Here is a 15,510-nt window from a genome sequence, read left to right on the forward strand (position 1 = left end):
AGGATTCAAGGAGCATTCCGAAGACAACTGTCAGGGAGCATTGTGATGACAAGTGTATTGAGCATTGCGATGACAAAGGTCATGGAGCATTGAGATGACAAGGGCATGGAGTATTGTGATGACAGGCAACATGGAGCGTTGTGATGACAAGTGTTATGGAACATTGTGATCACACGGGTTTGGAGCATTGCGATGACAGAGTTCATGGATCATATTGATTTCAAGGAGCATGGATCTTTGTGATGACAAGGGCATGAAGCAATGTGATCCCAAGATGCATGGAGGATCGTGATGACAATGGTAATGGAGGAATATGATGACAAGCACATGGAGCATTGTGATGAAAAGGTCACGTAGCGTTTTGCTGACAAAGGCATGGAGCATTGTGATGACAAGTGTCATGGAGCACTGTGATGACAAACATCACGTAGCATTGTGATTACAGGGGTCATGGAGCATTGGGATGACACGGCCAAGGATCATTGTGTTGACAAGTGTTATGGAGAATTTTGATGACAAGAGTCCCGGATCATTGTGTTGTCAGGTGTCATGGAGCGTTGTGCTGACAGTGGTCATGGAGCATTGGGATGACAAGGGTCATGGAGCATTGTGATCATAAGTTAATGGAGCATTGGGCTGAAAATGTTCATGGAGTATTGTGATGAGAGGTGTCATGGAGCATTGTGATGACAACGGAATGGAGCCTTGTGATGACAATGTCCTGGAGCATTTAATGAGAAGACCATGGAGCCATTTGATGACAAGTCTCATAGAGCATTCTCACGAAAAGCGGCATGGAGCATTGTGATTACTGTGGTCTTGGAGCATTGTGATGAACAGGGTATGGAGCATTGTGATGAAAAAGGCATGGAGCTTTGTCATGACAGGGTTCCAAGAGCATATTGAAATCAAGTGTCACGGACCATTGTGATGATAAGTGAATTGAGCATGGTGATGTCAAAGCTCATGGAGCATTGTGATGAGAAGACCATGGATAATTTTGATGACGAGTGTCATGGGGCATTGTGAGGTCAAGTGTTATGGAACATTGTGATCACAAGGGATTGGAGCCTTGTGATGACAGAGGTCATGGAGCATTTTGAGTTCATTCTGATGACAATAGCATGAAGCACTATGATGATGGGCATGGTGCATTGTGATGACAGTGTTCATGGAGAATTGAGATGAAAGGGGGCATGGAGCATTGTAGTTACAAGGGTCTTGGAGCTTTGTGAAGAGAAGGGCATGCAGCATTGTGATGAGAAGGCCATGGAGGATTCTGATGACATGCGTCATGGAGCTTTGTGATGACAAGGGCATGGAGCATTGTGATGAGAAGACCATGGATAATGGTGATGACGAGCTTCATGGGGCGTTGTGATGAAAAGTGTTATGGAACATTGTGATCCCAAGGGTTTAGAGCATTGTGATGGCAGATGTCTTGGAGCATTTTGATTTCATTTTCATTACAATAGCTTGAAGCAATATGATGATGGGCATGTTGCATTGTGATGACAAGGTTCATGAAGCATTGAGATGAAAAGGGGCATGGGGCACTGTGATCAAAGTGGTCTAGGAGCTTTGTGATGACAGAGGTCATGGATCATTTTGATTTCCTTGTGATGACAATAGCCTGAAGCTTTATGATGATGGGCATGGTCCATTGTGATGACAGGTGTAATCGAGCATTGAGATGAAAAGGGGCATGGAGCATTGTGTTTACAGGGGTATAGGAGCATTGTGATGACAAGAGCATGGAGCATTGTGATGAAAAGTGCCCGGAGCATTTTCATGACATGTTTCAAGGTGCATTCTGATGACGAGTGTCAGGGAGCATTGTGATGACAAAGATCATGGAGCACTGTGATGACAGGTGTCATGGAGCATTGTGATGAGAAAGTCATGAGCATTGGGCTGAAAATATTCATGGAGTATTGTGGTGACAGGGTTCGCGGATCCTTTTGATGGCAAGGGAATGGAGCAATGTAATGACAAGGTCCTGGAGCATTGTGTTGAGAAGACCATGGAGCCTTGTGATGACAAGTCTGATGGAGCATTCTGATGAAAAGGGGCATGGGCCATTGTGATTACAGGGCCCTGGATCATTGTAAAGACAAGAGCAAGGAGCTTTGTGATGAGAAGGCCATGGAGCATTCTCATGATTTGTGTCATGGTATTTTGTGATTACAAGGGCATGGACCATTGTGATTGCAGGCATCTTGGAGCTTTGTGATGACAAGGGTCATGGAGCCTTGTGAGGAGAAGGCCGTGGGACATTATGATGGCAGGGGTCATGGAGCATTGTTATGACGGGGGTAATGGAACATTGTGATGAAAAGGGCACGGAACATAGGTTTATAAAATTTCATGGATTATAATGATGACAGTGGGTATGGAGCATTGTGATGACAAGGGCTCGGAACACTGTGATACATGGGTCATGGAGGATTGTAATGACATGGGCATGGAGCATTGTGATGAGAAGGGCATCGAGAATTGTGATGACAAGCGTCATGGATCTTTGTGATGACAAGGACATGGAGCAATATGATGAGACGTTTCAGGGAGCATGTGATGACAATGGCATGGAGCATTGTGATGCCAAGGGTCATGGAGCTGTGTGATAAGAAAAGTCATGGAGCAGTTTGATGACAAGGGCATGGTGCATTGTGATGAGAAGGGCAGGGAGCATTGTGATGACAGGTGTTATGGAACATTGTGATGTCAGGGCTCATGGAGCATTATGATGATATGGGCATTGAGCATGGTGATGACAGGTGTCATGGAAGAGTGTGAGATGCCAAGTGTTTTGAGCATTGTGATGACACACATCTTGGATCATTGAGAAGACAAGGGCATGGAGTAGTGTGATGACAGGCATCATGGAGCATTGTGATGAGTGTGTTATGGAACATTGTGATCACAAGGGTTTGGAGCATAGTGATGACAGAGGTCATGAATCATGTTGATTTCAAGGAGCATGGAACATTGTGATGACAAGGGCATGAAGCAATGTGATCCCAAGTTTCAGGGAGGATTGTGATGACAATGGTAATGGAGTATTGTGATGAGAATCACATGGAGCACCTTGATGACAAGGACATATAGCATTTTGCTGACAAAGGCATGGAGCATTGTGATGACAAGTGTCATGTAACATTGTGATAACAGGGGTCATAGAGCATTAGGATGACAAGAGCATGGACCATTTTGATGAGAAGAGTCATGGAGCATTTTGATGACAAGAGCCACAGATCATTGTGTTGTCAGGGGTCATTGAGCGTTGTGATGAGAGTGGTCATGGAGGATTGGGATGAAAATGTTCTTGGAGCATTGTGAACACAAGGGAATGGAGCATTGTGGTGACAATATCGTGGAGCATTGTGATGAGATGACCATGAAGTCTTTTGATGACAAGTCTCATGGAGCAAGCTGATGGAAAGGGGCATGGAGCATTGTGATTACAGTTGTCTTGGAGCATTGTGATGACAAGAGCATGGAGCATTGTGATGAGAAGTCCATGGAACATTCTGATGACCTGCATCATAGAGCTTTGTGATGACAATGTCAAGATGCATTGTGATTACAGGGGTCTTAGAGCCTTGTGATGAAAGGGCATGGATCATTGTGATGACAAAGGCATGGAGCCTTGTCATGACAGGGTTCAGGGAGCATACTGACGACAAGTGTCAGGGAGCATTGTGATGACAAGTGTCATGGAGCACTCTGATGACAAGCGTCATGGAGCCTTGTGATAACCGGGGTCTTGGAGCATTGTGATGAAAAGTGAATGCATCATTGTGATGAAAAAGGCATGGTGCCTTGTCATGACAGGGTTCAAGGAGCATCCTGACGACAAGTGTCAGGGAGCATTGCGATGAAAAGTGTATTGAGCATTGTGATGACAAAGGTCATGGAGCATTGTGATGAGAAGTCCATGGATAATTGGGATGACGAGCGTCATGGGGCGTTGTGATGACAAGTGTTATGGAACATTGTGATCACAAGGGTTTGGAGCATTGTGATGACAGAGGTAATGGAGCATTTTGATTTCATTGTGAAGAGAAAATCATGAAGCATTATGATGAATGGCATGGTGCATTGTGATGATAGCGTTCATGGAGCACTGTGATGACAAACATCACGTAACATTGTAATTACAGGGGTCATGGAGCATTGGGATGACCCGGCCAAGGATCATTGTGTTGACAAGTGTTATGGAGAACTTTGATGACAAGAGTGCCGGATCATTGTGTTGTCAGGTGTCATGGAGCGTTGTGCTGACAGTGGTCATGGAGCATTGGGATGACAAGGGTCTTGGAGCATTGTGATCATAAGGTCATGGAGCATTGGGCTGAAAATGTTCATGGAGTATTGTGATGAGAGGTGTCATGGAGCATTGTGATGACAAGGGAATGGAGCATTGTGATGACAATGTCCTGGAGCATTTAATGAGAAGACCATGGAGCCATGTGATAACAAGTCTCATAGAGCATTCTCACGAAAAGCGGCATGGAGCACTGTAATTACTATGGTCTTGGAGCATTGTGATGAACAGGGCATGGAGCATTGTGATGAAAAAGGCATGGAGCTTTGTCATGACAGGGTTCCAAGAGCATATTGAAATCAAGTGTCAGGGACCATTGTGATGATAAGTGAATTGAGCATGGTGATGCCAAAGCTCATGGAGCATTGTGATGAGAAGACCATGGATAATTTTGATGACGAGTGTCATGGGGCATTGTGAGGTCAAGTGTTATGGAACATTGTGATCACAAGGGATTGGAGCCTTGTGATGACAGAGGTCAGGGAGCATTTTGAGTTCATTCTGATGACAATAGCATGAAGCACTATGATGATGGGCATGGTACATTGTGATGATAGTGTTCATGGAGAATTGAGATGAAAAGCGGCATGGAGCATTGTAGTTACAGTGGTCTTGGAGCTTTGTGAAGAGAAGGGCATGCAGCATTGTGATGAGAAGGCCATGGAGGATTCTGATGACATGCGTCATGGAGCTTTGTGATGACAAGGGCATGGAGCATTGTGATGAGAAGACCATGGATAATGGTGATGACGAGCTTCATGGGGCGTTGTGATGAAAAGTGCTATGGAACATTGTGATCCCAAGGGTTTAGAGCATTGTGATGGCAGATGTCTTGGAGCATTTTGATTTCATTTTGATTACAATAGCGTGAAGCAATATGATGATGGGCATGTTGCATTGTGATGACAAGGTTCATGGAGCATTGAGATGAAAAGGGGCATGGAGCATTGTGATCAAAGGGGTCTAGGAGCTTTGTGATGACAGAGGTCATGGATCATTTTGATTTCCTTGTGATGACAATAGCCTCAAGCTTTATGATGATGGGCATGTTATATTGTGATGACAGGTGTAATCGAGCATTGAGATGAAAAGGGGCATGGAGCATTGTGTTTACAGGGGTATAGGAGCATTGTGATGACAAGAGCATGGAGCATTGTGATGAAAAGTGCTTGGAGCCTTTTCATGACATGTTTCAATGTGCATTCTGATAACGAGTGTCAGGGAGCATTGTGATGACAAAGATCATGGAGCACTGTGATGACAGGTGTCATGGAGCATTGTGATGAGAAAGTCATGAGCATTGGGCTGAAAATATTCATGGAGTATTGTGGTGACAGGGTTCGCGGATCCTTTTGATGGCAAGGGAATGGAGAAATATAATGACAAGGTCCTGGAGCATTGTGTTGAGAAGACCATGGAGCCTTGTGATGACAAGTCTGATGGAGCATTCTGATGAAAAGGGGCATGGGACATTGTGATTACAGGGCCCTGGATCATTGTAATGACAAGAGCAAGGAGCTTTGTGATGAGAAGGCCATGGAGCATTCTCATGATTTGTGTCATGGTATTTTGTGATGACAAGGCATGGACCATTGTGATTGCAGGCGTCTTGGAGCTTTGTGATGACAAGGTTCATGGAGCCTTGTGAGGAGAAGGCCGTGGGACATTATGATGGCAGGGGTCATGGAGCATTGTTATGACGGGGGTAATGGAACATTGTGATGAAAAGGGCACGGAACATAGGTTTATAAAATTTCATGGATTATTGTGATGACAGTGGGTATGGAGAATTGTGATGACAAGGGCTCGGAACACTGTGATACATGGGTCATGGAGGATTGTAATGACATGGGCATGGATCATTGTGATGAGAAGGGCATCGAGAATTGTGATGAAAAGCGTCATGGAGCTTTGTGATGACAAGGACATGGAGCAATATGTTGAGACGTTTCAGGAAGCATTGTGATGACAATGGCATGGAGCATTGTGATGCCAAGGGTCATGGAGCTGTGTGATAACAAATGTCATGGAGCAGTTTGATGACAAGGGCATGGTGCATTGTGATGAGAAGGGCAGGGAGCATTGTGATGACAGGTGTTATGGAACATTGTGATGTCAGGGCTCATGGAGCATTGTGATGATATGGGCATGGAGCATGGTGATGACAGGTGTCATGGAACAGTGTGAGATGCCAAGTGTTTTGAGCATTGTGATGACAAACATCTTGGATCATTGAGATGACAAGGGCATGGAGTAGTGTGATGACAGGCATCATGGAGCATTGTGATGAGTGTGTTATGGAACATTGTGATCACAAGGGTTTGGAGCATAGTGATGAGAGTGGTCATGGATCATTTTGATTTCAAGGAGCATGGAACATTGTGATGACAAGGGCATGAAGCAATGTGATCCCAAGTTTCAGGGAGGATTGTGATGACAATGGTAATGGAGTATTGTGATGAGAATCACATGGAGCACCGTGATGACAAGGACATATAGCATTTTGCTGACAAAGGCATGGAGCATTGTGATGACAAGTGTCATGGAACATTGTGATAACAGGGGTCATAGAGCATTAGGATGACAAGAGCATGGACCATTTGGATGAGAAGAGTCATGGAGCATTTTGATGACAAGAGCCACAGATCATTGTGGTGTCAGGGCTCATGGAGCTTTGTGATGACAAGGGCATGGAGCATTGTGATGAGAAGACCATGGATAATGGTGATGACGAGCTTCAAGGGGCGTTGTGATGAAAAGTGTTATGGAACATTGTGATCCCAAGGGTTTAGAGCATTGTGATGGCTGATGTCTTGGAGCATTTTTATTTCATTTTGATTACAATAGCGTGAAGCAATATGATGATGGGCATGTTGCATTGTGATGACAAGGTTCATGGAGCATTGAGATGAAAAGAGGCATGGAGCATTGTGATGAAAGGGGTCTAGGAGCTTTGTGATGACAGAGGTCATGGATCATTTTGATTTCTTTGTGATGACAATAGCCTGAAGCTTTATGATGATGGGCATGGTCCATTGTGATGACAGGTGTAATGGAGCATTGAGATGAAAGGGACATGGAGCATTGTGATGAGAAGACCATGGATAATGGTGATGACGAGCGTCATGGGGCGTTGTGATGAAAAGTGTTATGGAACATTGGGATCCCAAGGGTTTAGAGCATTGTGATTGCAGATGTCATGGAGCATATTTAATTCATTTTGATTACAATAGCGTGAAGCAATATGATGATGGGCATGTTGCATTGTGATGATAGGGTTCATGGAGCATTTAGATGAAAAGTGGCATGGAGCATTGTGATTACCGGGTTCTTGGAACATTGTGATGACAAGGGCATGGAGCATTCTGATGCCAAAGGTCATGGACCTTTGTGATGACAAATGTCATGTAGCATTTTGATGACAAGGGCATGGTGCATTGTGATGAGTAAGACAGAGAGCAATGTGATGAGAGGGTCATGGAGCAGTTGGATGAAAAGTTTCCTGGAACATTTTGATGACAGGGGTTATGGATCATTGTGATGTCAAGGGTCACCGAGCATTGTGATGAAAAGGGTCATGGTGCATTTTGATGACAGGGGTTATAGTACATTGTGATGTCAGGGGTCATGGAGCAGTGTGATGATAAGGGCATGTAGCATTGTGATGACAGGGGTCATGGAACATTGTGAGGACATGGTTGAGGGAGTATTGTGATGACTAGTGATGGAACATTGTGATATCAGTGGTGAGAGAGCATTTTGATGAGAATTGCATGGAGAAATTTGATGAAAAGGTTTATGGAGCATTGTGATGACAAGCTTGTGGAGAATTGTGATGACAAGTGCATGGCATATTGTGATGACATGTGTCATGGAGCATTGTGCTGACAAGCACATGGAGCATTTTGGTGAACTATGGCATGGAGCATTGTGATGACAGAGGCATGACGAATTGGTCTGACAAGTTTCATGGATTATTGTGATGACAGTGGGCATGGCGCATTGTGATGACAAGGGCATGGAGCATTGTGAGGACAAGTTTGTGGAGTATTGTGAAGACAGGTGTCCGGGAGCATTGTGATGACATATGTTCTGGTCCATTGTGATGAGAATTGCATGGGTAATTGTGATGCCAAGTGTCATGGAGTATTGTGATGTCAAACGTAATGGAGCGTGTGATGACAAGGTCTTGGTGCATTGTGATGACAAGGGCCATTGAGAAGTTTCATGACAAGGTCGTGAAGCATTGTGATGACAAGCGCATGTACCTTGCTATGACAGAGGTCATGGAGCATTGCGATTACAAATGCATGGAGAAGAGTGATGACAAGAGCATGTAGCATTGTGATGAGAAGTGTTTTGGAGCATTGTGATGACAAGGGACATGGAGCATTGTGAGGACCAGGGCATGGAGCACTGTGATGACAAGAACGTGGAGCATTGTATTGAGAAGTCCATGGATAATAGTGATGACGAGTGTCATGGAGCACTGTAATGGCAAGGGTCATGGAGCATTGTGAGGACAGCTCTCATGGAGCATTGTGATGACAACAGTCATGGAGCTTTCTGATGACAAGCTTGTGGAGTATTGTGATGACAATGGCATGGAGCATTGTGATGGAAAGGGTATGGATCATAGTGATGAAAAAGACATGGACCCTTTTCATGACAGGATTCAAGGAGCATTCCGAAGACAGGTGTCAGGGAGCATTGTGATGAAAAGTGTATTGAGCATTGTGATGACAAAGATCGTGGAGCATTGTGATGAGAAGTCCATGGATAATTGGGATGACGAGCGTCATGGGGAGTTGTGATGACAAGTGTTATGGAACATTGTGATCACAAGGGTTTGGAGCATTGTGATGACAGAGGTCATGGAGCATTTTGATTTCATTGTGAAGAGAAAATCCTGAAGCATTATGATGAAAGGCATGGTGCATTGTGATGATAGCGTTCATGGAGCACTGAGATGAAAAGTGTCAGGGAGCATTGTTATGACAGGGGTCATGGAGCATTGTGATGACAAGGGCATGGAACATTGTGATGAGAAGGCCAAGGAGAATACTGATGACATGTGTCATGGAGCTTCGTAATGACAAGGGCATAGAGCATTTTGATTACAGGGGTCTTGGAGCATTGAGATGAAAAGGGGCATGGAGCATTGTGATTACAGGGGTAATGGAGCATTGTGATGACAAGTGAATCGAGCATTGTGATGAAAAAGGCATGGATCCTATTCATGACAGGATTCAAGGAGCATTCCGAAGACAAGTGTCAGGGATCATTGTGATGACAAGTGTATTGAGCATTGTGATGACAAAGTTCATGGAGCATTGAGATGACAAGGGCATGGAGTATTGTGATGACAGGCATCATGGAGCATTGTGATGACAAGTGTTATGGAACATTTTGATCACACGGGATTGGAGCATTGCGATGACAGAGTTCATGGATCATATTGATTTCAAGGAGCATGGATCTTTGTGATGACAAGGGCATGAAGCAATGTGATCCCAAGATGCATGGAGGATTGTGATGACAATGGTAATGGAGGAATATGATGACAAGCTCATGGAGCATTGTGATGAATAAGTCATGTAGTGTTTTGCTGACAAAGGCATGGAGCATTGTCATGACAAGTGTCATGGAGAACTGTGATGACAAACGTCATGGAGAATTGTGATTACAGGGGTCATGGAGCATTGGGATGACAAGGGTCATGGAGCATTGTGATCATAAGGTCATGGAGCATTGGGCTGAAAATGTTCATGGAGTATTGTGATGAGAGGTGTCATGGAGCATTGTGATGACAAGGGAATGGAGCATTGTGATGACAATATCTTGGAGCATTTAATTAGAAGACCATGGAGCCATTTGATGACAAGTCTCATAGAGCATTCTCACGAAAAGCGGCATGGAGCATTGTGATTACTGTGGTCTTGGAGCATTGTGATGAACAGGGTATGGAGCATTGTGATGAAAAAGGCATGGAGCCTTGTCATGACAGGGTTCAAGGAGCATACTGAAGACAAGTGTCAGGGAGCATTGTGATGACAAGTGTCATGGAGCACTCTGATGACAAGCGTCATGGAGCCTTGTGATAACCGGGGTCTTGGAGCATTGTGATGAAAAGTGAATGCATCATTGTGATGAAAAAGGCATGGTGCCTTGTCATGACAGGTTTCAAGGAGCTCCCTGACGACAAGTGTCAGGGAGCATTGTGATGAAAAGTGTATTGAGCATTGTGATGACAAAGGTCATGGAGCATTGTGATGAGAAGTCCATGGATAATTGGGATGACGAGCGTCATGGGGCGTTGTGATGACAAGTGTTATGGAACATTGTGATCACAAGGGATTGGAGCATTGTGATGACAGAGGTCATGGAGCATTGTGATTTCATTGTGAAGAGAAAATCATGAAGCATTATGATGAATGGCATGGTGCATTGTGATGATAGTGTTCATGGAGCACTGAGATGAAAAGTGTCATGGAGCATTGTTATGACAGGGGTCTTGGAGCATTGTGATGACAAGGGCATGGAACATTGTGATGAGAAGGACAAGGAGAATACTGATGACATGCGTCATGGAGTTTCGTGATGACCAGGGCATAGAGCATTTTGATTACAGGGGTCTTGGAGCATTGAGATGAAAAGGGGCATGGAGCATTGTGATTACAGGGGTAATGGAGCATTGTGATGACAAGTGAATCGAGCATTGTGATGAAAAAGGCATGGATCCCATTCATGACAGGATTCAAGGAGCATTCCGTAGACAACTGTCTGGGAGCATTGTGATGACAAGTGTATTGAGCATTGCGATGACAAAGGTCATGGAGCATTGAGATGACAAGGGCATGGAGTATTGTGATGACAGGCAACATGGAGCGTTGTGATGACAAGTGTTATGGAACATTGTGATCACACGGGTTTGGAGCAATGCGATGACAGAGTTCATGGATCATATTGATTTCAAGGAGCATGGATCTTTGTGATGACAAGGGCATGAAGCAATGTGATCCCAAGATGCATGGAGGATCGTGATGACAATGGTAATGGAGGAATATGATGACAAGCACATGGAGCATTGTGATGAAAAGGTCATGTAGCGTTTTGCTGACAAAGCCATGGAGCATTGTGATGACAAGTGTCATGGAGCACTGTGATGACAAACATCACGTAGCATTGTGATTACAGGGGTCATGGAGCATTGGGATGACACGGCCAAGGATCATTGTGTTGACAAGTGTTATGGAGAATTTTGATGACAAGAGTCCCGGATCATTGTGTTGTCAGGTGTCATGGAGCGTTGTGATTACAGTGTTCATGGAGCATTGGGATGACAAGGGTCATGGAGCATTGTGATCATAAGGTCATGGAGCATTGGGCTGAAAATGTTCATGGAGTATTGTGATGAGAGGTGTCATGGAGCATTGTGATGACAAGGGAATGGAGCATTGTGATGACAATGTCCTGGAGCATTTAATGCGAAGACCATGGAGCCATTTGATGACAAGTCTCATAGAGCATTCTCACGAAAAGCGGCAAGGAGAATTGTGATTACTGTGGTCTTGGAGCATTGTGATGAAAGGGGTCTAGGAGCTTTGTGATGACAGAGGTCATGGATCATTTTGATTTCCTTGTGATGACAATAGCCTGAAGCTTTATGATGATGGGCATGGTCCATTGTGATGACAGGTGTAATCGAGCATTGAGATGAAAAGGGGCATGGAACATTGTGTTTACAGGGGTATAGGAGCATTGTGATGACAAGAGCATGGAGCATTGTGATGAAAAGTGCTTGGAGCCTTTTCATGACATGTTTCAAGGTGCATTCTGATGACGAGTGTCAGGGAGCATTGTGATGAGAAAGATCATGGAGCACTGTGATGACAGGTGTCATGGAGCATTGTGATGAGAAAGTCATGAGCATTGGGCTGAAAATATTCATGGAGTATTGTGGTGACAGGGTTCGCGGATCCTTTTGATGGCAAGGGAATGGAGCAATGTAATGACAAGGTCCTGGAGCATTGTGTTGAGAAGACCATGGAGCCTTGTGATGACAAGTCTGATGGAGCATTCTGATGAAAAGGGGCATGGGGCATTGTGATTACAGGGCCCTGGATCATTGTAATGACAAGAGCAAGGAGCTTTGTGATGAGAAGGCCATGGAGCATTCTCATGATTTGTGTCATGGTATTTTGTGATTACAAGGGCATGGACCATTGTGATTGCAGGCGTCTTGGAGCTTTGTGATGACAAGGGTCATGGAGCCTTGTGAGGAGAAGGACGTGGGACATTATGATGGCAGGGGTCATGGAGCATTGTTATGACGGGGGTAATGGAACATTGTGATGAAAAGGGCACGGAACATAGGTTTATAAAATTTCATGGATTATTGTGATGACAGTGGGTATGGAGCATTGTGATGACAAGGGCTCTGAAAACTGTGATACATGGGTCATGGAGGATTGTAATGACATGGGCATGGAGCATTGTGATGAGAAGGGCATCGAGAATTCTGATGACAAGCGTCATGGAGCTATGTGATGACAAGGACACGGAGCAATATGTTGAGACGTTTTAGGGAGAATTGTGATGACAATGGCATGGAGCATTTTGATGCCAAGGGTCATGGAGCTGTGTGATAACAAATGTCATGGAGGAGTTTGATGACAAGGGCATGGTGCATTGTTATGAGAAGGGCAGGGAGCATTGTGATGACAGGTGTTATGGAACATTGTGATGTCAGGGCTCAAGGAGCATTGTGATGATATGGGCATGGAGCATGGTGATGACAGGTGTCATGGAAGAGTGTGAGATGCCAAGTGTTTTGAGCATTGTGATGACACACATCTTGGATCATTGAGAAGACAAGGGCATGGAGTAGTGTGATGACAGGCATCATGGAGCATTGTGATGAGTGTGTTATGGAACATTGTGATCACAAGGGTTTGGAGCATAGTGATGACAGAGGTCATGGATCATTTTGATTTCAAGGAGCATGGAACATTGTGATGACAAGGGCATGAAGCAATGTGATCCCAAGTTTCAGGGAGGATTGTGATGACAATGGTAATGGAGTATTGTGATGAGAATCACATGGAGCACCGTGATGACAGGGTCATGTAGCATTTTGCTGACAAAGGCATGGAGCATTGTGATGACAAGTGTCATGGAACATTGTGATAACAGGGGTCATAGAGCATTAGGATGACAAGAGCATGGACCATTTTGATGAGAAGAGTCATGGAGCATTTTGATGACAAGAGCCACAGATCATTGTGTTGTCAGGGGTCATTGAGCGTTGTGATGACAGTGGTCATGGAGTATTGGGCTGAAAATGTTCTTGGAGCATTGTGAACACAAGGGAATGGAGCATTGTGGTGACAATATCGTGGAGCATTGTGATGAGATGACCATGGAGTCTTTTGATGACAAGTCTCATGGAGCAAGCTGATGGAAAGGGGCATGGAGCATTGTGATTACAGTTGTCTTGGAGCATTGTGATGACAAGAGCATGGAGCATTGTGATGAGATGTCCATGGAACATTCTGATGACCTGCATCATGGAGCTTTGTGATTACAATGTCAAGATGCATTGTGATTACAGGGGTCTTAGAGCCTTGTGATGAAAAGGGCATGGATCATTGTGATGACAAAGGCATGGAGCCTTGTCATGACAGGGTTCAAGGAGCATACTGACGACAAGTGTCATGGAGCATTGTGATGACAAGTGTCATGGAGCATTGGGATGACACGGCCAAGGATCATTGTGTTGACAAGTGTTATGGAGAATTTTGATGACAAGAGTCCCGGATCATTGTGTTGTCAGGTGTCATGGAGCGTTGTGATGACAGTGGTCATGGAGCATTGGGATGACAAGGGTCATGGAGCATTGTGATCATAAGGTCATGGAGCATTGGGCTGAAAATATTCATGGAGTATTGTGATGAGACGTGTCATGGAGCATTGTGATGACAAGGGAATGGAGCATTGTGATGACAATGTCCTGGAGCATTTAATGAGAAGACCATGGAGCCATTTGATGACAAGTCTCATAGAGCATTCTCACGAAAAGCGGCAGGGAGCATTGTGATTACTGTGGTCTTGGAGCATTGTGATGAACAGGGTATGGAGCATTGTGATGAAAAAGGCATGGAGCTTTGTCATGACAGGGTTCAAGGAGCATACTGACGACAAGTGTCAGGGAGCATTGTGATGACAAGTGTCATGGAGCACTCTGATGACAAGCGTCATGGAGCCTTGTGATAACCGGGGTCTTGGAGCATTGTGATGAAAAGTGAATGCATCATTGTGATGAAAAAGGCATGGTGCCTTGTCATGACAGGTTTCTAGGAGCACCCTGACGACAAGTGTCAGGGAGCATTGTGATGAAAAGTGTATTGAGCATTGTGATGACAAAGGTCATGGAGCATTGTGATGAGAAGTCCATGGATAATTGGGATGACGAGCGTCATGGGGCGTTGTGATGACAAGTGTTATGGAACATTGTGATCACAAGGGTTTGGAGCATTGTGATGACAGAGGTCATGGAGCATTGTGATTTCATTGTGAAGAGAAAATCATGAAGCATTATGATGAATGGCATGGTGCATTGTGATGATAGCGTTCATGGAGCACTGAGATGAAAAGTGTCATGGAGCATTGTTATGACAGGGGTCTTGGAGCATTGTGATGACAAGGGCATGGAACATTGTGATGAGAAGGACAAGGAGAATACTGATGACATGCGTCATGGAGTTTCGTGATGACCAGGGCATAGAGCATTTTGATTACAGGGGTCTTGGAGCATTGAGATGAAAAGGGGCATGGAGCATTGTGATTACAGGGGTAATGGAGCATTGTGATGACAAGTGAATCGAGCATTGTGATGAGAAAGGCATTGATCCTATTCATGACAGGATTCAAGGAGCATTCCGAAGACAACTGTCAGGGAGCATTGTGATGACAAGTGTATTGAGCATTGCGATGACAAAGGTCATGGAGCATTGAGATGACAAGGGCATGGAGTATTGTGATGACAGGCAACATGGAGCGTTGTGATGACAAGTGTTATGGAACATTGTGATCACACGGGTTTGGAGCATTGCGATGACAGAGTTCATGGATCATATTGATTTCAAGGAGCATGGATCTTTGTGATGACAAGGGCATGAAGC

This window comes from Mesoplodon densirostris, chromosome Y, assembly GCF_025265405.1.
Source record: "Mesoplodon densirostris isolate mMesDen1 chromosome Y, mMesDen1 primary haplotype, whole genome shotgun sequence".
Classification (NCBI taxonomy): Eukaryota; Metazoa; Chordata; class Mammalia; order Artiodactyla; family Ziphiidae; genus Mesoplodon; species Mesoplodon densirostris.